Source organism: Pseudophryne corroboree, chromosome 11 (assembly GCF_028390025.1).
Source record: "Pseudophryne corroboree isolate aPseCor3 chromosome 11, aPseCor3.hap2, whole genome shotgun sequence".
Lineage (NCBI taxonomy): Eukaryota > Metazoa > Chordata > Amphibia > Anura > Myobatrachidae > Pseudophryne > Pseudophryne corroboree.
In genome coordinates, this window is record NC_086454.1 from 143,186,650 (window position 1) to 143,214,133 (window position 27,484).

General features: G+C 46.4%; 1 long non-coding RNA gene across 1 annotated transcript in view; it reads left to right on the forward strand.

The window, feature by feature from the left end:
- The first annotated feature begins 14,657 nt into the window (after positions 1-14,657).
- The window catches only part of LOC134970031 (uncharacterized), a 47,801-nt gene continuing 34,974 nt past the window's right edge, over positions 14,658-27,484 (forward strand). The window contains exon 1 of the long non-coding RNA XR_010189620.1: positions 14,658-14,902. This is a non-coding gene — a long non-coding RNA (uncharacterized LOC134970031). The remainder of the gene's footprint in view (positions 14,903-27,484) is intronic.

Here is a 27,484-nt window from a genome sequence, read left to right on the forward strand (position 1 = left end):
ACTTCAGCTTTTTTTACACGGGGCCGAGCAGGCTCGGATCCTCCCGCCTTGCTCGGTTAACCCGAGCGCGCCCGAACGTCATCATCCCGCTGTCGGATTCTCGCGAGGCTCGTATTCTATCGCGAGACTCGGATTCTATATAAGGAGCCGCGCGTCGCAGCCATTTTCACACGTGCATTGAGATTGATAGGGAGAGGACGTGGCTGGCGTCCTCTCCGTTTATAGAGAAGAGAGTAGAGAGTTAGAGACACTATTTACTAATTTTGGGGAGCATATTAGGACTGGAGTACTACTACTTGCTGATAGTGTGACCAGTGACCATTGACCACCAGTTTAATTAATCCGTTCTCTGCCTGAAAAAAAACGATACACAGTGTGACACAGTCACATACCATATCTGTGCTCAGCCTCAGTGTGCTGCATCATCATATGTAATACTGTATATCTGACTGTGCTGAGTGCTCACTGCTCACACAGCTTAATTGTGGGGGAGACTGGGGAGCAGTTAGAGCAGGAGTACATAAATAATATATTTTAAGTACAGTGCACACTTTTGCTGCCAGAGTGCCACACTGCCAGTGTGACTGACCAGTGACCACACTGACCACCAGTATATTGTGATTGTCTGCTTAGGACGGAGTACTACTTGCTGATAGTGTGACCAGTGACCAGTGACCACCACCAGTTTAATTAATCCGTTCTCTGCCTGAAAAAAAACGATACACAGTGTGACACAGTCACATACCATATCTGTGCTCAGCCCAGTGTGCTGCATCATATGTAATACTGTATATCATTATCTGACTGTGCTGAGTGCTCACTGCTCACACAGCTTAATTGTGGGGGAGACTGGGGAGCAGTTATAGCAGGAGTACATATTTTAAGTACAGTGCACACTTTTGCTGCCAGAGTGCCACTGCCAGTGTGACTGACCAGTGACCACTGACCACCAGTATATTGTGATTGTCTGCTGACCACCAGTATATTGTGATTGTCTGCCTGAAAAAGTTAAACACTCGTCGTGTGGTGTTTTTATAAACGCATTCTGCAGACAGTGTCCAGCAGGTCCGTCATTACATAATATATACCTGTCCGGCTGCAGTACTAGTGTGATATATATATATTTTAATTTTATCTCATTATCATCCAGTCTATATTAGCAGCAGACACAGTACGGTAGTCCACGGCTGTAGCTACCTCTGTGTCGGCAGTCGCTCGTCCATCCATAATTGTATACCACCTACCCGTGGTTTTTTTTTTTTCTATCTTCTTGATACTAGTAGCTTACTTTAGGAGTCTGCAGTGCTGACAGACAGTGTCCAGCAGGTCCGTCATTACATAATATATACCTGTCCGGCTGCAGTACTAGTGTGATATATATATATATTTTAATTATATCTTATTATCATCCAGTCTATATTAGCAGCAGACACAGTCCGGTAGTCCACGGCTGTAGCTACCTCTGTGTCGGCAGTCGCTCGTCCATCCATAATTGTATACCACCTACCCGTGTTTTTTTTTTTTTCTATCTTCTTGATACTAGTAGCTTACTTTAGGAGTCTGCAGTGCTGACAGACAGTGTCCAGCAGGTCCGTCATTACATAATATATACCTGTCCGGCTGCAGTACTAGTGTGATATATATATATATATATATATATATATATATATATTTTAATTTTATCTCATTATCATCCAGTCTATATTAGCAGCAGACACAGTACGGTAGTCCACGGCTGTAGCTACCTCTGTGTCGGCAGTCGCTCGTCCATCCATAATTGTATACCACCTACCCGTGGTTTTTTTTTTTCTATCTTCTTGATACTAGTAGCTTACTTTAGGAGTCTGCAGTGCTGACAGACAGTGTCCAGCAGGTCCGTCATTACATAATATATACCTGTCCGGCTGCAGTACTAGTGTGATATATATATATATTTTAATTTTATCTCATTATCATCCAGTCTATATTAGCAGCAGACACAGTACGGTAGTCCACGGCTGTAGCTACCTCTGTGTTGGCAGTCGCTCGTCCATCCATAATTGTATACCACCTACCCGTGTTTTTTTTTTTTTCTATCTTCTTGATACTAGTAGCTTACTTTAGGAGTCTGCAGTGCTGACAGACAGTGTCCAGCAGGTCCGTCATTACATAATATATACCTGTCCGGCTGCAGTACTAGTGTGATATATATATATATTTTAATTTTATCTCATTATCATCCAGTCTATATTAGCAGCAGACACAGTACGGTAGTCCACGGCTGTAGCTACCTCTGTGTTGGCAGTCGCTCGTCCATCCATAATTGTATACCACCTACCCGTGGTTTTTTTTTTACTATCTTCTTGATACTAGTAGCTTACTTTAGGAGTCTGCAGTGCTGACAGACAGTGTCCAGCAGGTCCGTCATTACATAATATATACCTGTCCGGCTGCAGTACTAGTGTGATATATATATATATTTTAATTTTATCTCATTATCATCCAGTCTATATTAGCAGCAGACACAGTACGGTAGTCCACGGCTGTAGCTACCTCTGTGTCGGCAGTCGCTCGTCATCCATAAGTATACTAGTATCCATCCATCTCCATTGTTTACCTGAGGTGCCTTTTAGTTGTGCCTATTAAAATATGGAGAACAAAAATGTTGAGGTTCCAAAAATAGGGAAAGATCAAGATCCACTTCCACCTCGTGCTGAAGCTGCTGCCACTAGTCATGGCCGAGACGATGAAATTCCATCAACGTCGTCTGCCAAGGCCGATGCCCAATGTCATAGTACAGAGCATGTAAAATCCAAAACACCAAATATCAGTAAAAAAAGGACTTAAAAATCTAAAATAAAATTGTCGTCGGAGAAGCGTAAACTTGCCAATATGCCATTTACCACACGGAGTGGCAAGGAACGGCTGAGGCCCTGGCCTATGTTCATGGCTAGTGGTTCAGCTTCACATGAGGATGGAAGCACTCAGCCTCTCGCTAGAAAAATGAAAAGACTCAAGCTGGCAAAAGCACAGCAAAGAACTGTGCGTTCTTCGAAATCCCAAATCCACAAGGAGAGTCCAATTGTGTCGGTTGCGATGCCTGACCTTCCCAACACTGGACGTGAAGAGCATGCTCCTTCCACCATTTGCACGCCCCCTGCAAGTGCTGGAAGGAGCACCCGCAGTCCAGTTCCTGATAGTCAGATTGAAGATGTCAGTGTTGAAGTACACCAGGATGAGGAGGATATGGGTGTTGCTGGCGCTGGGGAGGAAATTGACAAGGAGGATTCTGATGGTGAGGTGGTTTGTTTAAGTCAGGTACCCGGGGAGACACCTGTTGTCCATGGGAGGAATATGGCCATTGACATGCCTGGTGAAAATACCAAAAAAATCAGCTCTTCGGTGTGGAAGTATTTCAACAGAAATGCGGACAACATTTGTCAAGCCGTGTGTTGCCTTTGTCAAGCTGTAATAAGTAGGGGTAAGGAAGTTAACCACCTCGGAACATCCTCCCTTATACGTCACCTGCAGCGCATTCATAATAAGTCAGTGACAAGTTCAAAAACTTTGGGCGACAGCGGAAGCAGTCCACTGACCAGTAAATCCCTTCCTCTTGTAACCAAGCTCACGCAAACCACCCCACCAACTCCCTCAGTGTCAATTTCCTCCTTCCCCAGGAATGCCAATAGTCCTGCAGGCCATGTCACTGGCAATTATGACGAGTCCTCTCCTGCCTGGGATTCCTCCGATGCATCCTTGCGTGTAACGCCTACTGCTGCTGGCGCTGCTGTTGTTGCTGCTGGGAGTCGATGGTCATCCCAGAGGGGAGGTCGTACTCGTAAGACCACTTTTACTACTTCCACCAAGCAATTGACTGTTCAACAGTCCTTTGCGAGGAAGATGAAATATCACAGCAGTCATCCTGCTGCAAAGCGGATAACTGAGGCCTTGGCATCCTGGGCGGTGAGAAACGTGGTTCCGGTATCCATCATTACTGCAGAGGCAACTAGAGACTTGTTGGAGGTACTGTGTCCCCGGTACCAAATACCATTTAGGTTCCATTTCTCTAGGCAGGCGATACCGAAAATGTACACAGACCTCAGAAAAAGACTCACCAGTGTCCTAAAAAATGCAGTTGTACCCAATGTCCACTTAACCACGGACATGTGGACAAGTGGAGCAGGGCAGGGTCAGGACTATATGACTGTGACAGCCCACTGGGTAGATGTATGGACTCCCGCCGCAAGAACAGCAGCGGCGGCACCAGTAGCAGCATCTCGCAAACGCCAACTCTTTCCTAGGCAGGCTACGCTTTGTATCACCGCTTTCCAGAATACGCACACAGCTGAAAACCTCTTACGGCAACTGAGGAAGATCATCGCGGAATGGCTTACCCCAATTGGACTCTCCTGTGGATTTGTGGCATCGGACAATGCCAGCAATATTGTGTGTGCATTAAATATGGGCAAATTCCAGCACGTCCCATGTTTTGCACATACCTTGAATTTGGTGGTGCAGAATTATTTAAAAAACGAGAGGGGCGTGCAAGAGATGCTGTCGGTGGCCAGAAGAATTGCGGGACACTTTCGGCGTACAGGCACCACGTACAGAAGCCTGGAGCAACACCAAAAACACCTGAACCTGCCCTGCCATCATCTGAAGCAAGAAGTGGTAACGAGGTGGAATTCAACCCTCTATATGCTTCAGAGGTTGGAGGAGCAGCAAAAGGCCATTCAAGCCTATACAACTGAGCACGATATAGGAGGTGGAATGCACCTGTCTCAAGCGCAGTGGAGAATGATTTCAACGTTGTGCAAGGTTCTGCAACCTTTTGAACTTGCCACACGTGAAGTCAGTTCAGACACTGCCAGCCTGAGTCAGGTCATTCCCCTCATCAGGCTTTTGCAGAAGAAGCTGGAGACATTGAAGGAGGAGCTAACACAGAGCGATTCCGCTAGGCATGTGGGACTTGTGGATGGAGCCCTTAATTCGCTTAACAAGGATTCACGGGTGGTCAATCTGTTGAAATCAGAGCACTACATTTTGGCCACCGTGCTCGATCCTAGATTTAAAACCTACCTTGGATCTCTCTTTCCGGCAGACACAAGTCTGCTGGGGTTCAAAGACCTGCTGGTGAGAAAATTGTCAAGTCAAGCGGAACGCGACCTGTCAACATCTCCTCCTTCACATTCTCCCGCAACTGGGGGTGCGAGGAAAAGGCTCAGAATTCCGAGCCCACCCGCTGGCGGTGATGCAGGGCAGTCTGGAGCGACTGCTGATGCTGACATCTGGTCCGGACTGAAGGACCTGACAACGATTACGGACATGTCGTCTACTGGCACTGCATATGATTCTCTCCCCATTGAAAGAATGGTGGAGGATTATATGAGTGACCGCATCCAAGTAGGCACGTCAGACAGTCCGTACTTATACTGGCAGGAAAAAGAGGCAATTTGGAGGCCCTTGCACAAACTGGCTTTATTCTACCTAAGTTGCCCTCCCACAAGTGTGTACTCCGAAAGAGTGTTTAGTGCCGCCGCTCACCTTGTCAGCAATCGGCGTACGAGGTTACTTCCAGAAAATGTGGAGAAGATGATGTTCATTAAAATGAATTATAATCAATTCCTCCGTGGAGACATTGACCAGCAGCAATTGCCTCCACAAAGTACACAGGGAGCTGAGATGGTGGATTCCAGTGGGGACGAATTGATAATCTGTGAGGAGGGGGATGTACACGGTGATATATCGGAGGATGATGATGAGGTGGACATCTTGCCTCTGTAGAGCCAGTTTGTGCAAGGAGAGATTAATTGCTTCTTTTTTGGTGGGGGTCCAAACCAACCCGTCATTTCAGTCACAATTGTGTGGCAGACCCTGTCACTGAAATGATGGGTTGGTTAAAGTGTGCATGTCCTGTTTATACAACATAAGGGTGGGTGGGAGGGCCCAAGGACAATTCCATCTTGCACCTCTTTTTTCTTTAATTTTTCTTTGCGTCATGTGCTGTTTGGGGAGTATTTTTTTGAAGGGCCATCCTGCGTGACACTGCAGTGCCACTCCTAGATGGGCCAGGTGTTTGTGTCGGCCACTAGGGTCGCTTAGCTTACTCACACAGCTACCTCATTGCGCCTCTTTTTTTTCTTCTTTGTGTCATGTGCTGTTTGGGGAGTGTTTTTTGAAGGGCCATCCTGCGTGACACTGCAGTGCCACTCCTAGATGGGCCAGGTGTTTGTGTCGGCCACTTGGGTCGTTGAGCTTAGTCACACAGCTACCTCATTGCGCCTCTTTTTTTCTTTGCATCATGTGCTGTTTGGGGAGTGTTTTTTGGAAGGGCCATCCTGCGTGACACTGCAGTGCCACTCCTAGATGGGCCAGGTGTTTGTGTCGGCCACTTGGGTCGCTGAGCTTAGTCACACAGCTACCTCATTGCGCCTCTTTTTTTCTTTGCGTCATGTGCTGTTTGGGGAGTGTTTTTTGGAAGGGCCATCCTGCGTGACACTGCAGTGCCGCTCCTAGATGGGCCAGGTGTTTGTGTCGGCCACTTGGGTCGTTGAGCTTAGTCACACAGCTACCTCATTGCCCCTCTTTTTTTCTTTGCGTCATGTGCTGTTTGGGGAGTGTTTTTTGGAAGGGCCATCCTGCGTGACACTGCAGTGCCACTCCTAGATGGGCCAGGTGTTTGTGTCGGCCACTTGGGTCGTTGAGCTTAGTCACACAGCTACCTCATTGCGCCTCTTTTTTTCTTTGCGTCATGTGCTGTTTGGGGAGTGTTTTTTGGAAGGGCCATCCTGCGTGACACTGCAGTGCCACTCCTAGATGGGCCAGGTGTTTGTGTCGGCCACTTGGGTCGTTGAGCTTAGTCACACAGCTACCTCATTGCGCCTCTTTTTTTCTTTGCGTCATGTGCTGTTTGGGGAGTGTTTTTTGGAAGGGCCATCCTGCGTGACACTGCAGTGCCACTCCTAGATGTGCCAGGTGTTTGTGTCGGCCACTTGGGTCGCTTAGCTTAGTCATCCAGCGACCTCGGTGCAAATTTTAGGACTAAAAATAATATTGTGAGGTGTTCAGAATAGACTGAAAATGAGTGGAAATTATGGTTTTTGAGGTTAGTAATACTTTGGGATCAAAATGACCCCCAAATTCTATGATTTAAGCTGTTTTTTAGGGTTTTTTGAAAAAAACACCCGAATCCAAAACACACCCGAATCCGACAAAAAAAATTCGGTGAGGTTTTACCAAAACGCGTTCGAACCCAAAACACAGCCGCGGAACCGAACCCAAAACCAAAACACAAAACCCGAAAAATTTCAAGTGCACATCCCTAGTGTAAATAAGGAGCTATTAAAACTAATACGCCTATAACAACAATACATCAAACATCCAATGGCACAGCTGTATAGAGGACAAGACACAGCAGTTGCTGTGATTGTCACTGCGCACACTGGGTTTACCAAGATCTAACTGTATTGTGCGGTTATGTGTTAGATATAGTGTTACCACTGGCATACCTGTATGATACAGCTACAGACCAGACAGACTGTAACGTTTACCATAAATATCAGGTTCCCTGCATTATATATGTCGGATACTCAATGACATAACACAGAGGAATACTTAACCTTAACAACAATTAAATTACAGCTTATATTTCTCTGCTCTGGACCATTTAAAGTAGCACAATAATTATCATTACGATAATAGTTGAACATAAATAATTAACAGTACATGTACACAATAGTGCAGATAGGGGGTCACTTACACCAGATCACCCCATAACTGCAAATTACTGTTGCAGAAATTTTTCCCAAATACAGTAAGTTATACATGAGGAATTATGAGCTTCTTGTGAACAGATTAAAGAGGGATCAGTAAATATTATATCACAGCACCAAATTGATGCATTTGTATAAATAAACCACTGACTTTAGAGAGTATTGTAAACTGTGACAGTGACTGAATATCATCTGGTGAGAGATTTTTCATTTGAAGAACAGCATAAGGTGTACTTGCATTACTATTGGGTTATCATCAGGACCAGAAAGAGAAGTTCTGACCTTATAAATTATCTCTGTGCAGTATACTTCCCTCACGGTTCCTTGGTATCAGTATTGCACATTCCATCAATTGGATACAATACGATACACCACCCATAGGGGGTCATTCCGACCCGTTCGCACGCAGCAGTTCTTCGCTGCGGTGCGAACGGGTCAGAACTGCGGCACCCGCATTGCGCACTCGCATCGTTGCCCAGCAACGACGCCAGGACCGATGAAAGCGATCGCAGAAGATTGACAGCGGGAAGGAGGATCAGGGCGTCTACTCACCATTTCCCGGGCGTGGTAAGGCGAATGCAGGTGTTTGTCTGACGTCACATCCGGGACCTTCATCGCTGGATCCGTCGCACTGGGTAAGTAGGTGCAGGGCTGGTCTTGTTTTGCTTGAAACTTTTTTAGCATAGCAGGGCTACACAAGCGATCACAGCCCTGCTATGCTAAAATACACTCCCCCATAGGCGGCGTCAAGTTGATCGCACGAGCAGCAAAAAGTTGCAACATGCGATCAACTCGGAATGACCCCACTTAGGGTAAAAGAATTTACACACTGACTGCCAAGAATCAGTGCTGAGCTCTAATAGCAACATTCGTTGCAAACTTCTGTATAGATAGTTGCGCTTATCCAAACCAGGACTAATTACTAGAGATGTGCACCGGAAATTTTTCGGGTTTTGTGTTTTGGTTTTGGGTTCGGTTCCGTGGCCGTGTTTTGGGTTCGAACGCGTTTTGGCAAAACCTCACCGAATTTTTTTGTCGGATTCGGGTGTTTTTTTCAAAAAACCCTAAAAAACAGCTTAAATCATAGAATTTGGGGGTCATTTTGATCCCAAAGTATTATTAACCTCAATAACCATAATTTCCACTCATTTTCAGTCTATTCTGAACACCTCACACATCACAATATTATTTTTAGTCCTAAAATTTGCACCGAGGTCGCTGGATGACTAAGCTCAGTGACCCAAGTGGCCGACACAAACACCTGGCCCATCTAGGAGTGGCACTGCAGTGTCACGCAGGATGGCCCTTCCAAAAAACACCCCCCAAACAGCACATGACGCAAAGAAAAAAAGAGGCGCAATGAGGTAGCTGTGTGACTAAGCTCAGCGACCCAAGTGGCCGACACAAACACCTGGCCCATCTAGGAGTGGCACTGCAGTGTCACGCAGGATGGCCCTTCCAAAAAACACTCCCCAAACAGCACATGACGCAAAGAAAAAAAGAGGCGCAATGAGGTAGCTGTGTGACTAAGCTCAGCGACCCAAGTGGCCGACACAAACACCTGGCCCATCTAGGAGTGGCACTGCAGTGTCACGCAGGATGGCCCTTCCAAAAAACACTCCCCAAACAGCACATGACGCAAAGAAAAAAAGAGGCGCAATGAGGTAGCTGTGTGAGTAAGCTAAGCGACCCTAGTGGCCGACACAAACACCTGGCCCATCTAGGAGTGGCACTGCTCTTCACGTCCAGTGTTGGGAAGGTCAGGCATCGCAACCGACACAATTGGACTCTCCTCGTGGATTTGTGATTTCGAAGAACGCACAGTTCTTTGCTGTGCTTTTGCCAGCCTAAGTCTTTTCATTTTTCTAGCGAGAGGCTGAGTGCTTCCATCCTCATGTGAAGCTGAACCACTAGCCATGAACATAGGCCAGGGCCTCAGCCGTTCCTTGCCACTCCGTGTGGTAAATGGCATATTGGCAAGTTTACGCTTCTCCTCCGACGATTTTATTTTAGATTTTTGAGTCCTTTTTTTACTGATATTTTGTGTTTTGGATTTTACATGCTCTGTACTATGACATTGGGCATCGGCCTTGGCAGACGACGTTGATGGAATTTCATCATCTCGGCCATGACTAGTGGCAGCAGCTTCAGCACGAGGTGGAAGTGGATCTTGATCTTTCCCTATTTTTGGAACCTCAACATTTTTGTTCTCCATATTTTAATAGGCACAACTAAAAGGCACCTCAGGTAAACAATGGAGATGGATGGATACTAGTATACTTATGGATGACGAGTGACTGACGACACAGAGGTAGCTACAGCCGTGGACTACCGTACTGCGTCTGCTAGTATAGAGATGATAATGATATAAAAAAAATATATATATCACTACTGCAGGTATATATAATATAATGACGGACCTGCTGGACACTGTCAGCAGACTCCTAAACTACTAGTATTAAGAAGATAGAAAAAAAAAAACCACCACAGGTAGGTATACAATTATGGACGAGCACTGACGACACAGAGGTAGCTACAGCCGTGGACTACCGTACTGCGTCTGCTAGTATAGAGATGATAATGATATAAAAAATATATATATATCACTACTGCAGGTATATATAATATAATATAATGACGGACCTGCTGGACACTGTCAGCAGACTCCTAAACTACTAGTATGAAGAAGATAGAAAAAAGAACCCCACCACAGGTAGGTATACAATTATGGACAAGCACTGACGACACAGAGGTAGCTACAGCCGTGGACTACCGTACTGCGTCTGCTAGTATAGAGATGATAATGATATAAAAAATATATATATATCACTACTGCAGGTATATATAATATAATGACGGACCTGCTGGACACTGTCAGCAGACTCCTAAGCTACTAGTATGAAGAAGATAGAAAAAAAAAACCCCACCACAGGTAGGTATACAATTATGGACGAGCACTGACGACACAGAGGTAGCTACAGCCGTGGACTACCGTACTGCGTCTGCTAGTATAGAGATGATAATGATATAAAAAATATATATATATCACTACTGCAGGTATATATAATATAATGACGGACCTGCTGGACACTGTCAGCAGACTCCTAAACTACTAGTATGAAGAAGATAGAAAAAAAAACCCCACCACAGGTAGGTATACAATTATGGACGAGCACTGACGACACAGAGGTAGCTACAGCCGTGGACTACCGTACTACGTCTGCTAGTATAGAGATGATAATGATATAAAAAATATATATATATCACTTCTGCAGGTATATATAATATAATGACGGACCTGCTGGACACTGTCAGCAGACTCCTAAACTACTAGTATGAAGAAGATAGAAAAAAAAAACCCACCACAGGTAGGTATACAATTATGGACGAGCACTGACGACACAGAGGTAGCCACAGCCGTGGACTACCGTACTGCGTCTGCTAATATAGAGATGATAAAGATGATAGAGATGAACAAAAAAAATATAACACTACTGCAGGTAAATATTTATATAATATAATGAATGACGGACCTGCTGGACACTGTCAGCAGAATGCGTTTATAGAATAAAAAAAAAAAACAACACAGGAGTGTTTAACTTTTTCAGGCAGACAATATACTGGTGGTCACTGGTCAGTCACACTGGCAGCAAAAGTGTGCACTGTACTCCTGCTATAACTGCACCCCAGTCCCCCCCCACAATTCAGCTGTGTGAGCAGTGAGCACTCAGCACAGTCAGATATACATAGATGATATTATCAATCATGCAGCACACTGAGGCTGAGCACAGATATGGTATGTGACTGTGTATCGTTTTTTTTTCAGGCAGAGAACGGATTATATTAAATAATAAATAAAACTGGTGGTGGTCACTAGTAACTATCAGCAAAACTCTGCACTCTGAGTACTCCTAATGCTCCCCAAAATTACTAAGTTAGTAGTAAATCAACTCAAGTGTCTCTATCTATTCTAACGGAGAGGACGCCAGCCACGTCCTCTCCCTATCAATCTCAATGCACGTGTGAAAATGGCGGCGACGCGCGGCTCCTTATATAGAATCCGAGTCTCGCGATAGAATACGAGCCTCGCGAGAATCCGACAGCGGGATGATGACGTTCGGGCGCGCTCGGGTTAACCGAGCAAGGCGGGAAGATCCGAGTCTGCCTCGGACCCGTGTAAAAAGGCTGAAGTTCGGGGGGGTTCGGATTCCAAGGAACCGAACCCGCTCATCTCTACTAATTACAGTCACTAGGTCTACACATTAGATAGGAGTAGACATATTAAAGATGTCTAGGCTGTTTTAAAACTATATGCTTATTCTTTTTTTCTCCTTGACATTCACATTGTCATATACATTTACACCACTTTATATGTTTTTTAACCAATATTTTGCATAAATGTCTTTCTATTTAGTGTGATACTGTATATCACCCACTTTTAAAAATTAATTAATAAACATCATACAAGTTTTCCATTGATATCCCTTGTATGTAATGTATACAATTATGTTTCTTGCTTCAATAAAACATTATGATAATTAAGAATAAAACATAGGTATAAATATGTGGACACACATTTACACCTTCTTAAAATGTCCTTTAAGCAGTAGCACTACACTGAGGGGTAAATATATTAAGGGTTAAGTTGAGTTACGGTGTTCTTGTACCGCACCAGGTAAGGACGGATCATTCTGTACTATCTTGGTTTCCCTTGTCTACTTCTTCCACCAGAGAAGTAAGGAGGATGATACAAGACATGAATGATAGACTTTTTCTTAAGAAGAATTTCTTTATTCAAGGAAAGTTTACGTGTATTCAGGGACGGTGCTAGGGTGTATGGTGCCCTCCTGTAAACTATCAATTTTGCACCTTTCTACATATACAGATGTGGCCGATCTCATCCTCAGAGCTGTAACTAGACATTCCTCAAAAATATAGGGTCATAGAAAAATTACATAAACTATAGGGGCGTAAAATAATTATGATACACAGTAGTTTCCATTATTCAAAATTACGCCACACAGTAGTACCGCTTAAACACATTACGCCAGGTAGATCCCCTTATATACATTACGCCAGATAGAGCCCCCTTTTACATATTGCACCAGGTAAAGCCAGTCACACATTATTCCAGGTAAATCACCCTTTTACACATTGTGCAAGGTATAGTCTCCTTTTACAATGCCAGGTAGAGTCCCTTTTACACATTGTGCCAGGTAGAGCCCCTTTTACACATTGTGCCAGGTAGAGCCCCTTTTACAACACACGGTAGAGCCAGTCACACATTATTCCAGATAGAGCACCCTTTTATATACTGAGCCAGGTAGAGTTCCCATTTACACCTTGCGCCAGGTAGAGCACCCTTTTACACATACCACTTCCCCCAGCACACATTACTATGACCGCCTCCCCAGCACACATTAATGACAATCCCCTTCCCAGCACACAGGAAGAGGCATGATCACAATGGTACCCACAATTCAAATTATGCCACACAGTATTACAATCTGTGCCCCTGAATCATATTACGCCACATAATAGTGCCCCTTATTCACATTACGTCACACAGTAGTGCCCCTTATACACGTTTCGCCACACAGTACTATCCCTTATACACAGTGCTCCTTATCAGAGGTGTAGCTAGGTGCCATGGTGACCGGAGCAAAGTTATGTTTCAGTGCCCCCTCCTCTGTATTGAATTGGGGGTACGTTACATTTTTAAAAAAAAAGGATATTTTAAAATCGATAACAGAGCCCGTTCTAGACCTTGAGGAGCTAAGTGCAAAAGTTTCCTTTGGTGCCCGCCATGCTCAAAACAGGGACAGCACCAAAAATATAGGGGCCACAGAATAGTACCAATTCACATTACACTGCACAGTAGTGTTCGCTAGTCACATTACACCGCATAGTAGTGTCCATTAGTCACATTACACTGCACAGTAGTATTCGCTAGTCACATTACACCACATAGTAGTGTCTGTTAGTGACATTACACTGTACAGTAGTGTTCACTAGTCACATTACACTGCATAGTAGTGTCTGTTAGTCACATTACACTGCACAGTAGTGTCCAATAAAAAAAAAAGGCTGCTGACATGTCCGCTGGACATCTTCCTCCTGCAGGCCGACGTCTTCTGGCCTTTTCAGCGGCCACCGGAGCTCCTCTTCAAACGGCCGTCTTCTTCTCCTCGCGGCGTCATCTTTTCCGCTCCTCTGCGCGCCCGGCCTCTTCCTCGGCTCCCGCCCGGCGTCTGTCGTCAGACGCCGGGGGCGGGGCCTATGACGGGGCGAGCGCCGATTGGCTCGCCGCGCCCGCCTCCGATTGGCCGGCGCCCCGCGAGCCGCGATTGGCTCGCGGGCGGCGCCGGGTTTGAAAAGACGCCGGCGGCGCTTCTCATTGGCGGCCCAAGTGGCGCCAAGTTTGAAACGCCATGGCGCCGCTGCCCGTTGCCGCCGACAGTCTGGTGCAGGGAAATATCTGATCCCTGCACCGGACACCCGCCGCTGCTGGTTACTGACAGGCGCTAGGGACAGACACACTGTCCCATCGCTGTCAGAGACGCCCTCCCGCAGGGGACACAGATCCCCTGCGTGTTGTAGCTGGGATGTGTCCTGGGGAACAGGACACATCTCCACAGATGCATCGGGAGGCGGCGCTACACATGCTGGGCAGCTTTGTTTTGTGCTGAGCGGCCCTGAGCATGTGCAGAGATTAATGCAGGCTTGCCTACCCTCCCGCATTCAGCGGGAGGCTCCCGATTTTTACACGAGCCTCCCGCTGCCCCGCACCCCTAGACAACCCTCCTGGATTTTGAGGGTCCTAAGTTCAAATTCTGGACTGCGCATGCGCAAGTCCGGAGATGGGGGGGGGGGCGGGGCCGGCACGGGAGACTTCAAAGCCGGCCACCGCAGGGTTGTGTGCAGCGATCTCCCCCCTGCCGTGTACACAGAGAGCGAGGCAGTCTGAAGCTGGGCTTTGCTTCCTGGTTGCTGGCCCCTCCCACCACACTGAGTCAGATGGCAGCGTGTAGCAGCACATTCCCTCCTCCTGCTCCTCCATACGATGTGCCTGTGCAGTGCTGCCTTCCCACAGACCCACAGTGTCCTGGGGCCGGCCCCAGTCCTTATTGGAAGGAACTACATATAGCCAGGTGGGTGCTGTGTGGAAATGGGGCTGTGTGTCCTGCAATGTGGCACTGGGACTGTGTGTAATCTAGTACATGGTGTAATATGGGGAGGGGGTATGTATCATGTAATGTACTGGGTGTAATATGGGGGGGGCTGTAATGTAATGTGCTGGGTGTAATATGGGGGAGACTGTGTGTAATGTCATTGCTGGGTGTAATGGGGGGATACTGTGTGTAATGTCATTGCTGGGTGTAGTATGGGGGGTACTGTGTGTAATGCAATTGCTGGGTGTAATATGGGGGGTGTATGCTGTATATACTTTAATGTGCAGGGTGTATTATGGAGAAGGGAGGCTGTGTATGCTGGGTGTAATGTTGCACTGGGGGTAATATAGGGGCAGGCTCCTGCTTTTTACCAGAGTCCCCCACTGCCCTGCAAATTGAAGTACAGCCCACCACCCCTTCGGCACACAGGTTCCCCTCTGCTGCTCACTCTCTCCCCCATCCACGGCACCCTTGACCCTCCCCTCCTCACATCCCATCCCCCATCCACGGCACCCCCGACACAGGTTCCCTTCTGCTGCTCACACTCTACTCACATCCCCTCCTCCATCCAGGCCACCCCAGACTCCCCCCACACACACACAGATTCCCCTCCTGCTCGCTTTTTCCTCACATCCACCTCCCCCATCCACAGCACCCCTGACCCCCCACCCCTCACCACACAGGTTCGCCTCTCCTGCTGACTCCCTCCTCACATCCCCCATCTACGGCACCCCCAACCCACCCTCTTTCCCCTGCCCCCTCTCTCCTCACATCCCCCTCCCCCATCCACGGCACCCCCAATGCCCCCTTCCCACAGTTTCCCCTCTCATGCTCTCTCTCTCCTCACAGGGTCCTGACTCCGGCGGTGTCAATTAGGTGAGGGCTGGAGTGTGGAAGCAGTACATTCTTCATTGCTGTCCCCTCTCCCAGCGCGCGACTCCAGCATGGGCGGGACCCGGCTGCTGAAGTCTGACGCCGGCAACTCCCCACAGCCACCTTCGTGTTGACTGGTTAGTGTTCTCTGCTGCAGGACCGGATTCCTGTTGGGATTGAGGGGGGGGAGGGGTTTGGAAAAATCTGCCTTCAGATCTCTCTCTCTGTCTGAAAACCCTTCTCTTTCACCCCCCTCTCTCTATCCCTGACACACTCTCTTCCCTCTCTTTCACTATCTATCTATCTATCTATCTATCTATCTATCTCTGACACCCTCTCTCACCCCCTCTCTTTATCCCTGACACCATCTCTCTCTTACTCCCTCTCTCTCTCTCTACTCCTGACACCCTCTCTCTCAACCCCCTCTTGCACGACCCCTCTCTCTATCAATGATACCATCTCACCCCCTCTCTCGCTAACCCTGACACCCCCTCTCTCTATTCCTGACACCCACTCTCACTTCCTCTCTCTCTATCTCCAACACCATCTCTCTCTCACCCCATTTCTCTCTTCCCTCTCTCTTACCCCCCTCTCTATCCCTGATACCCTCTCTCCCCCTCTCTCTATCAATGACACCCTCTCTCACCCCCTTCTCTCTCATTCATCTTTCTCACCCCCTCTATCCCTGATACCGTCTCTCTCATCACCTCTGTCCCTGACACTTTTAACCCCTCTCTCTCTCTATTCTTGACACCCCTCTCTCTATCACCAAGTCTTTCACTCCCTTTCTCTCTTCCCTCTCTCACTCCCTTCTCTTTTTCCTCTCATCCTCTCTCTCACCCCCCTCTCTCTATCTCTGACACCGTCTCTCTCACCCCCCTCTCTCTTATCTCTGACACCGTCTCTCTCACCCCCCTTTCTCTCTGCCCTCCCTCTCTATCCCTGCCATCCTCTCTCGGTCATCCCCTTCTCTCTCTTCCCTCTCTCTACCTCTCCCCCTATCCTTGACACTGCCTCTCACCCCTTTCTCTCTCTTCCCTGTCTCTCTATCCCTGACATTGTCTCTCTCACCCTCTCTATTCATGACTCCCTCTCTCTCCCTCTCACCCCCTCTATCTATCGCAGACACCGTCTCTCACCCCCTTTCTCTCTCTTCCCTCTCTCTCTATCCGTCACACACACTCCCTCTCTCTTTCTCTCTATCCCTGGCACACACTCTCTCCCTCTCTATACCTGACACCCACTCCCACCCCCGCACTCTCTCACTTACTCCCCCTCTCTATCCCGCGCAACCTCTCACCCCCCCTATCTTTCTATCCCTGACACACTCTCTCACCCCTTCTCTCTCTATCAATGACACCCTCTCTCACCCACCCTCTCTCTATCCCTGACATCCTCTCTCTCACCCCTTCTCTCTATCAATGACACCCTCTCTCTCACTCCCTCTCTCTTTCTATCCCTGACACACGTTCTCACCCCCTCTCTCTATCCCTGACACATTCTCTCTCTCTCTCTCTCTCTCTCTCTCACCACTCTATCCCTGACACTCTCGCTCTCCCTTCTCACTTTGTCATTACCTCACTTTCTCTGACATCCTCTATCTCTCGCATTCCTCTCCCCCTCTCACCCTGACACACTCTCGTGCTCTGCTTCTCATTTACTCACTTTCTCTAACCCCCCACCTTTCCCTGACACTGAATAAGATCCCCCCACCCCAGGTGACACGTAAATAATCAACATTAGAAGTCAAATTTAGTAGTACTCACCAGGGCCGGATTAACGTCTGTCAAATGTATATGACGGGAGTGGTAAGCGTGACCGGCGGTCAGGAGACCGTCAGTCAGCATACCGATGCCAGGATCCCGATAGTGGAATCCTGGCGGGAGGGGGCAAGTTTAGCTAGCCCCTTGCGGGCTCGGTGGCGACTGTGCCAAGTGGGAAAAGTCCCTATTGGTCACGGGATGTAGGTGGAGGTTATGTGTCTGCCGGTCACATGGCTACATCCCGTATATGACACATACTGTATGTGTATAATGATGTAGATGTGATGTCAGTATTATGCTCTGCTGTGTAATTTAGGTGTGATGACCGTATATAGCCCCCATGTGTGATGTCAATGTGTAGCCCTGCTGTGTAATGTTGGTGTGATGTCAGTTTGTAGCCATGTAATGTAGCTGTGATGTCAGTGTGTCGCCCTGCTGTGTAATATAGCTGCAATGTCAGTGTGTAGCCAGTACTGAGCTTTGTACTTCAGTTTTCACCTACCGCTGCAGGACACACCCCTGTTTGACAGATACGCCCATAGGTGGAGATAGACACACCCCTTGGGTGGTATGTGACACGCCCCCTCAATGGTGCGCCGAGCGGCACATTAAGAGTGCGATCTATAATCTCCCTGAAACTACTTTTCAAAAGTAGGCAAGTATGGATTAATGAAGAACCACAGAAAAAGGGGAGTGTTGTAGGTGCACTGTCTCTAGCATCACTGATATCATACAGCTTAGCATATAATAAATAGTTAAGTTTAGATATAAATTGATCAATGCATGTAGCTGCAGCCCCACGGCAAGGAATGCCACTCTGCTGCAGTACATAACACTATAGGGGTTCAAACCTAGGGCACGGGACCCCCCCAAACCACCACAGCCAAGCGACCCCAGGGCATCACAGGGAATGATTATGTGTTGTGAAATGTATTAAGGAATAGGTGATAAAAAATAGGATTTTAAATACCTACCGGTAAATCCTTTTCTCGTAGTCTGTAGAGGATACTGGGTCCACATTAGTACCATGGGGTATAGACGGGTCCACTAGGAGCCTTGGGCACTTTAAGAAATTAGTAGTGTGGGCTGGCTCCTCCCTCTATGCCCCTCCTACCAGACTCAGTCTAGAAACTGTGCCCTAGGAGACGGACATACCTTGAGAGAAGGATTTAACAGAACAGTGGTGAGATTCGAACCAGCACACACCAAACAAGAGGAAAGCCTTGCTAACCAAACTTGAACAGGAACAGCAACGGCTGAACCAATAACAGCACTTAACGTAAGTAACAGTGCAGGAAACACAAAGCACTGGGCGGGCACCCAGTATCCTCTACGGACTACGAGAAAAAGATTTACCTGTTGATAAAGCTGATTATTTACCTTAGAACACAAGCTATTTACAAATATCGTGAAGCCGTAATGGCCGCTGTCCCTCGTGCACGTGCTACACACTTCGCACGCTATTTGCGTACAAAGACCTCGCACATGGTACGCAAGTTACGTACACACGCTGCGCTGTGAGTACGGGATATACACAGCGAGCGTACACACAGATAATAACCTTTTAAGCCTTACACAGAGTATGCTTATACTGTAATTCTTAGTGTTGAGATACTACAATGATATAACTGTTTAACCTTGGTCTGTAAGCTAGCTGTTTGAGCGATTGAGACGCTCCGATTACCCTCAGCAATGTAATAAACACACAATACATTGCTAAGGTTCCAACACCTTTACTAACAATATTTAGCTAAGTAAAAGGGAAAAAAAAACAGTTAACAGTTCATACACTACAGGCTAACATAAATATCTAACAGAATAACTAAACAGAAATATACACAACAGCGAACGATCGCAAACACAAATACATAGACTAAGAATGAATGGCTAACATTAAAACGGGTAACAAAGTGGCCACAGAGAAACATACCATACGGGGAACACTCGCTAGCGCAACCGGATCCAGTCCTCCAATTATCAGAGATAAATGTTGATGAGAGAGAGAGTACTGGCCGGTCTGGGGACAGTGACCCTTATATACACATCATACAGTGTACTACAAAGGGCCCTACAATCTTATTGTTCATTGGACACAGGAATGTCTCCTCGCATCATAACAAAAGGTCATAGGTTAGTTTGAACAGGTGGGCTGTGACTATATCAAACTGCTCAGGTGGGAGGGAATCTCAGAATTCCCGCCGCATGGATAATGAACCGCAAATATAGTAAATGTCCAGAAACTACTAATAGACATAACTATACGCAGGAGCGATTAATCTTTACCTAACCAGTACCGGATTGTTTCTAATAAAATGTTCTTTAGTTAGGTACCAAACACCACTGCTCAAACCCTGTCTGACCCTTCGTATCATGCAAAGAGGAATTCCTCTGTCCAGGGACCAGTTACAATAAACAAACTTACAGTTATTATTAAGGGGAACATTATCTATAAAACATACTATTTGGATTTACTATGTAACATTTGAGTCGCCCGCTAGATGCACACAAACTCTACCGTAAATGCACATACCACGCGCCAATGCGCACGGCCGTAGAAGCTCCATTACGCAACTGCGAGTATCCACACGCACGGGAGAGAATGTGCACGTGCAGCGGGCAAGCGCATGGGGTGAATATATGGCAACGTGTAGCGTGATATTTTTCGACTTTGACAGTCCACCCTTTGGCAGTCATCAATAACTGCCACTTCCTAAAACAGTTCAAAAAAGAAAAATATATGTCATCATGTAAATAACATTTTATGATTGGGTAAAGGGAGGAGAGGAGAAGGTGGGAAAAGGGTATGACCTAGTGAGATAGTAGAAGCATGTGTGTATGAGTCCATGTTTGAGGGGTCATGTATCATCGTGCCGTACGTGTTTTAAATCAAGCTTCGAGGTATTGCGAAGTATACATTTGAATCCTTCAAATCCCTTATCAGGAATCTGTGGATGGGCTGTCAAACTCTACCGAGCTCTTTTCGGCTTTTGGTTGCAACAAATGGGGAGCACATTTAGTTGATGATACATGAAGGGGGGGGGGAGAACATGTGAATGCTGATATGTGTCTATATCCCCTGTCGACTATGTGTGTCGTTACCTGGAGGTTGTAGAGATGAAGATAAGAAACAATTGTTATAAATGCAGTCGTAAACTATGTGAGTTTAAATAAACAGTTGCTGATTGAGGTCTTGTCTGATGTCTTGTCTTGATGTACATGTTGTCTGATGTCTCTCGGTGCTTTTGCTATAAATATCGAGCAAAAGTTGTTCCATTGTCCATAAAGTTACAGTCTCTAAAGTATTTGGCTATCGTAAAAGTTAAAGTCACTAGGGATATTGGGGGCTTGTAGCATAGTTCATCAATGGTCTGTATAAAAGAGGTTGTCAAATTCTTCTTCCAAGCGGATGTCTTTGTACCTTGGAGGAAAACAAAGGAGAAACGGGTGAAAGAAACGGACCGAGGAATCACATTTTCATCACAACATTGTCTCTATCGTTGGGTCATAAATCAAATTAGTTGTTGTTATTACAGTGTCTTCGCTCCTTAAACTCATCACCCTGGTACTACTTTTACACTTCGTCAAAACCCGAACGCATCTAAATATCAGGCCAACCAATATGACGACACCCAGAATACACAAGAGAAATTTCCCTACATCCATAATAATACCTTGGGCCCATTCTCCTAAGCCCGAGAACCAATTTCGTGGGTTCAACCATGACACCCAACTGGTCAGCTCATTACCCACAGCAGCGAGTGTGAGATTGTGTTTCCTTCGAAACTCCCACTTTAATTGTAAAATGTCATCCATCTTTTGGTCTATGACCTCGGCTGGGTCCTCCGTGCTGTTTGTAATGTACGTGCAGCACTTTATTCCATATTGAGTTGCTAGGGTAACACAATACCCGCCTGTCACAGCTGTGAGGTAATTGAGAATCATCCTATGCTGAACCAGTTCTGTTTTGTAGGCTTGTAACTCTTTCCCAGTATATCTGAATGTGTCGTCATACATTTCGGTGATATTGTCTAACAAATTTGCAAGCGCGGATATATATTTATAATTTATCACTCCTCGGGCGGTACGAGTGATATCTAACGCGAGTAGGAATTGAATCCCGGTGGATTCATGGATCAGATCAGAGGCCGAGTGCTCTGTCCTCTCTATCAGGTGCCTTTTAACGATGTGCTCGTAATGAGTGTGAGTATAAGGAGCTTGGGCACTGCGGTGAATATCTTTCATTTTGTTATGGGTTACAGTCATTACTTCAGGCAGTACTTTTCCAATATAACACAATCCCTCTGAGTTTGGGACAAGCCACTTATACGCCTTTCTCCCGCATATGAAATATGCATCATCGGGGAGAACATATGGGACAGAGTATGACATTATCATGTTACAAATTTTCCATGTGAAATCTCCTAACCCTAACTCTCCCATCTGTCTAGTACACATATCAGGTTGTACGATATGTGCACAGTATCCTGGTGATACTTCTCCAACTCGCATGGTCCTACTTCCTAGAGTGTACCTATACCGGAAATATTTTCCATGGTCGGCTATCTGGCGTATAAGTTCTGTGTCTATGGGCATTCTATCAGCTCTATATGAAAATGTCATGGTTTGATTACTCCATGACACTTCCCAATTTCCCGGCTTTCGGGGATTGGAAATGTTAAAGCATACTAAAGACCTATCCACATGATACTGGTGGAGCTTCAAACTAGGAGGACTAGAGATATTAAACCTCTTGTCCACCGGCCTCCCACCACTTATCTCAAGTACCTCTCCTACAGTTAAAGGGAATGGTACTAGTCCTGATTTGCTATGACCTTGAGGTACTTGAGAGCATACCCAACAGTCTGTCTGATTTAACACTTTACCCACTAAGGAGTGATAGTCACTCAATGGATGCCGGTCCATGTGGACATTAAAACTGGACTGACATTTCTTGATGCACCCATCCTCAACTATATTGTCACAATGCCTACAGATGCAGTTCTCTTCAGCTAACAATCCTTCACAATTCCTTCTATTGTCAATGTTACCAGATCGTTTTCTGATACTCGCCTTTACTCGGTGATTATGTTGCTCTTGGAAAACCATGCCTCCATCCTGGTCATCAGAACCCATTCCAGATCCTTTCTCGACCTCCATGGTACTCTCACCGAAACAGACTGCTCTGGTCAACATCATGGTCAACAGGAAAATCCGGATCACAGTCTCTTGGGGCAAGTCCATCTTAGAGGAGTAAAAGGAGAAAAATAAGAAGGGAGAAAGGAAATAGGAGGGAGGTGGGAACTGGAGAAAATAACAAATGGGAAAAAGAAATCTGGCTCGACAAACGCCTCCGATCTTATTATTCTCAGCGCTCAAGTGTCGTCTCAATCCTCCCTGAACAGACACTCTAGTGATACAACCTCTACCGTCTGTTCTTTATCACGGGACCTCTCTGGGTCAGCAACCTTTTTACAATGAGACGAATGGACCCAAGTCTCCCTCTCGGCAACCTTTAATGCAGTTGTGCTGGTCAATAAGACTTGATATGGTCCTTCCCATCTGTCAATAAGGCAACCTGAGCGTAGAAAATTCCGTATCATTACATAATCCCCAGGTTCAATATCATGACAATTACTGTCTGGCAAGTCAGGAATCACCAACTTTAGATTATCATTCTGATTCCTCAATTGCTTACTCATCTTAACCAAGTACTTTACGGTTACTTCATTGTTACATTTCAAATCATCCTGAGGGTTAATCATAACATGGGGTTGTCGACCAAACAGAATTTCAAAAGGAGACAGATTAAGAGGGGACCTGGGAGTGGTTCTGATGCTGTATAATACGATTGGCAAAGCTTCAGGCCATAACAGTCCTGTTTCAGTCATTACCTTGCTCAATTTATTTTTAATAGTGCTGTTTACTCTTTCCACCTTCGCACTCGCCTGGGGGCGGTACGGAGTGTGCAGCTTACTATTAATTCCCATCAACTTACACATTGTTTGAAAGACTTCACCTGTGAATTGGGTACCCCTATCGCTTTCAATTATTCTAGGGATACCGTACCTACACACAAATTCCTGCACAATTTTCTTTGCAGTAAACACAGCGGTATTTGTGGCCACGGGAAATGCTTCAACCCAATTTGAGAACACATCAATACAGACCAATACATACTTTAAATTTCTACAAGGTGGCAATTGTATGAAATCAATTTGTATTACCTGAAAAGGGCCATCTGTCGGAGGGATAGGGGATGGCTCTGTTGGTATTGCCTTTCCGATATTCTTCCTCAAGCAGGTGAGACATGTCATCGCTCTTTTACCCGCATGGGAAGAAAATCCTGGGGCGCACCAATAAGCTCTTACCAACTTACACATTCCTTCTTTGCCTAGATGAGTCAGCCCATGTGCCGCTACCGCTAGACTTGGAAGGTATGCTCTGGGTGCCACTGGCTTACCCTGTCCATCTGTCCAGAGTCCTGAGGACCCCTGGCCATATCCTTTTGACCTCCAAACTGCCTTTTCCTGTGGGGAACACAAGTTTTGCATTTCACACAATTTCTGTGTGTTTACAGAATTAAATACCATCAGTTGTGTGGTGTCTGTCTGTATGGGGGTACCTGCTGCTGATTTAGCAGCTTCGTCTGCTCGGCTGTTACCAAGTGATACCGGGTCTTGGCTATATGTGTGAGCTTTACACTTGATAACAGCCACTCTTTCGGGTTCCTGTATCGCTGTTAGAAGTCTTTTGATGTGGGCTGCATGCGCTACGGGTGTGCCAGCTGCCGTCATGAAATTCCTGAGGCGCCATAGGGCCCCGAAATCATGGACTACTCCGAAGGCGTACCTAGAATCTGTGTAAATATTGGCTGACTTGCCCTTAGCCAATTCGCATGCTCTGGTTAGGGCAACCAGTTCAGCAACTTGTGCTGAGTGTGGTGGGCCTCGCGGTTCTGCTTCTATGGTACTTTGGTCATCTACGACTGCGTATCCAGTACACAAGTCTCCCGAGTCCGTCTGTCTGTGACAACTACCGTCAGTGTAGAAAGTAAAATCTACATCTTCCAGTGGGTTGTCACTGATGTCAGGCCTTGCCGTGAAATTTTGGGTCAAATATTCCATACAATCATGCGTGTCATCCCCTGTATTAAATCCTCCTTCACCATCACTCTCATCCTCCACCCTTTGTGCCTGTCCAGGCACACCTGGGAGATACGTTGCAGGATCTAATGCGCTGCATATCCTTATGGTGATGTTTACGGGGACCATCAATGCCAATTCCCATCTTGTAAACCGCGCTGATGAGACGTGTCTGGTTTGGGCCGAATTCAGTAAGGCTGACACTGCATGTGGTGTATGAATTGTGAGGTTGTGTCCTAGCACTACATCTTCGCTTTTACTTACTAGCAATGCTATCGCTGCAACACTTCGCAAGCATGTGGGGAGGGATCGCGCTACCGTATCTAGCTGAGCGCTATAGTAGGCTACCGGCCTGCTGGCATCACCATGCTTCTGGGTTAAGACACCTGCTGCGCACCCAGCACTCTCTGTTCCGTACAGTTCAAAGGGTTTTCCATAATCTGGCATACCTAATGCTGGTGCCTGCGTTAGGCACTGTTTAAGTTTCTCAAATGCCATCTCGGATTCGTCTGTGTGCGAAATCCGATCAGGTTTGCTTGATGAGACCATCTCCTGTAAAGGTAGGGCAAGTATGGAAAAACCTGGGATCCAGTTACGGCAATACCCACACATTCCTAAAAACGTTCTAATCTGTTGCTGGGTTTGTGGCAGGGTCATGTCACGAATTGCTTGAATTCTATCAGTGGTAAGGTGTCTCAGTCCTTGTGTTAGACAGTGTCCCAAATACTTCACACGGGTCTGGCATAATTGTAACTTGTCCTTGGAAACCTTGTGTCCTGTGTCTGAAAGATGAAATAGGAGTTGTTTCGTATCTCTCAGGGACGCTTCCAGTGAATCTGAACACAGCAGTAAATCATCTACATACTGTATCAATATTGATCCACTCTCTGGTTGAAAAGACTGTAAACAATCATGCAGGGCCTGTGAGAAAATACTTGGACTATCTATGAAACCTTGTGGTAAGCGAGTCCAAGTGTACTGAACTCCTCTGTATGTGAATGCGAATAAGTATTGACTGTCAGGGTGCAGAGGTACCGAGAAGAAAGCGGAGCAGAGGTCAATCACAGTGAAAAATTTGGCAGTGGGAGGGATTTGCATAAGGATAACAGCTGGATTTGGCACTACAGGGAATTGACTCTCAACTATTTTGTTGATCCCCCTTAGATCCTGCACTAATCTGTAACCCCTCCCCCCACTCTTTTTAACAGGGAAGATGGGACTATTGGCAGTGCTGGACGTCCTTACCAGAATGCCCTGTTGTAGCAAGCGCTCTATTACAGGGTAAACTCCTAACTCCACCTCTGGCTTCAGAGGGTATTGTGGGATTTTTGGAGCTATCCTACCATCTTTTACTTGCACAACTACTGGGGCTACGTTTGCCATTAATCCAGTGTCTTGTCCGTCCTTGGTCCAAAGTGACTCCGATATCTGGGAAGTCATTTCTTCTACCTTGGACGGACACCTATTTACAACAACAGTGTGGGACATTAATCTTGTTGGGGAGTCTAGCATATCCTGCGCTTCCTGAGCGTGGTTTTCGGGTATGTCCAAGAACACACCTTCAGGAGTACAGTATACGACGCATCCCATTTTGCACAGTAAATCTCTCCCTAAGAGATTAGTCGGAGCCGATGCAGCCAGCAGAAAAGAATGCTTGGTATGCAAAGGCCCTATCGTAATCTCTGCTGGTTTGCTTAAAGGATATTGTCGCACTACTCCTGTTACTCCCATGGCTGGAATTGTTTTACCAGTGGTTCTCATGCCCACGGTCGAATTTATCACTGACTTGGCAGCCCCCGTATCTACCAGGAAATTTAGAGATTTACCAGCTACATCAATTGTAACCTCGGGTTCACTTCCAAGGCTCGCAATTAATTTCACTGGCTGCAGATTACAGGTGTGGCCCCACCCCTATGGTGCGTGGTGACCTCCCTGCATTGCGCTGGCAGCTATTACCTGTGAAGGGGGTAAATGGGAACTATCAGAGACTTGCCAGTCTCTTCTTGGGGGATACCTTCTTGTTTCCCCTGCGTGTGGCTCATAACTCCGTCTCTGTGGTCCTTGATCCCAATCTCGTATGTCATGTCGTTGTCTAGGGTTTTTATATGCATTGTGTGGGTTACTGGTGCAGTTACGTGCAAAATGACCTTCCCTGTTGCAATTGTAACATTTTACCATATACGGCTTACCACCAGGGGTCTGAGATTTAGACTGAGGCGGCCTTGTTGTAAGGGCTTGGATACTTATAGCCATCAGTTTATCACCCTGTGACTCCCTGCGTCTTGTGATGTTCCTGTCGTGCCCAACAGCAGTCTCTCTTAAGGCGGCCACCGACATACCTCTCCAGTTAGAGTGAGTGGTTTGTACCCTATTCCTTAATACCTCCTTTAAACCGTCCATCAAGACGGACACCGCTACCTCTCTATGGTGTATATTTGCCTCAATGTCCACGATCCCAGTATATTTAGCCATTTCCTCCAGTGCCCGGTGGAAATAGTCAGAGGCTGTTTCTCCTTCCGTTTGTTTAATGGAGAAAATTTTGTTCCATTTTACCACAGCTGGGAAGTATATTCCCAGCTGCAGATTGATTCTGGTTACATTATCTTGATTATACTCATCCGTAAGGGGTACTTCTTCGTCTAATTTACAGTCAGCTATAAATTTCACAGGGTCAATACTAGAGGGCAGGCATGCCCTCAGTAGTGTCCGCCAATCTTTGTTGTTAGGTTCAGTGGAGTTACCCAGGTCCTTAATGAACCTCTGACATGCGGCTAAATCTTTTC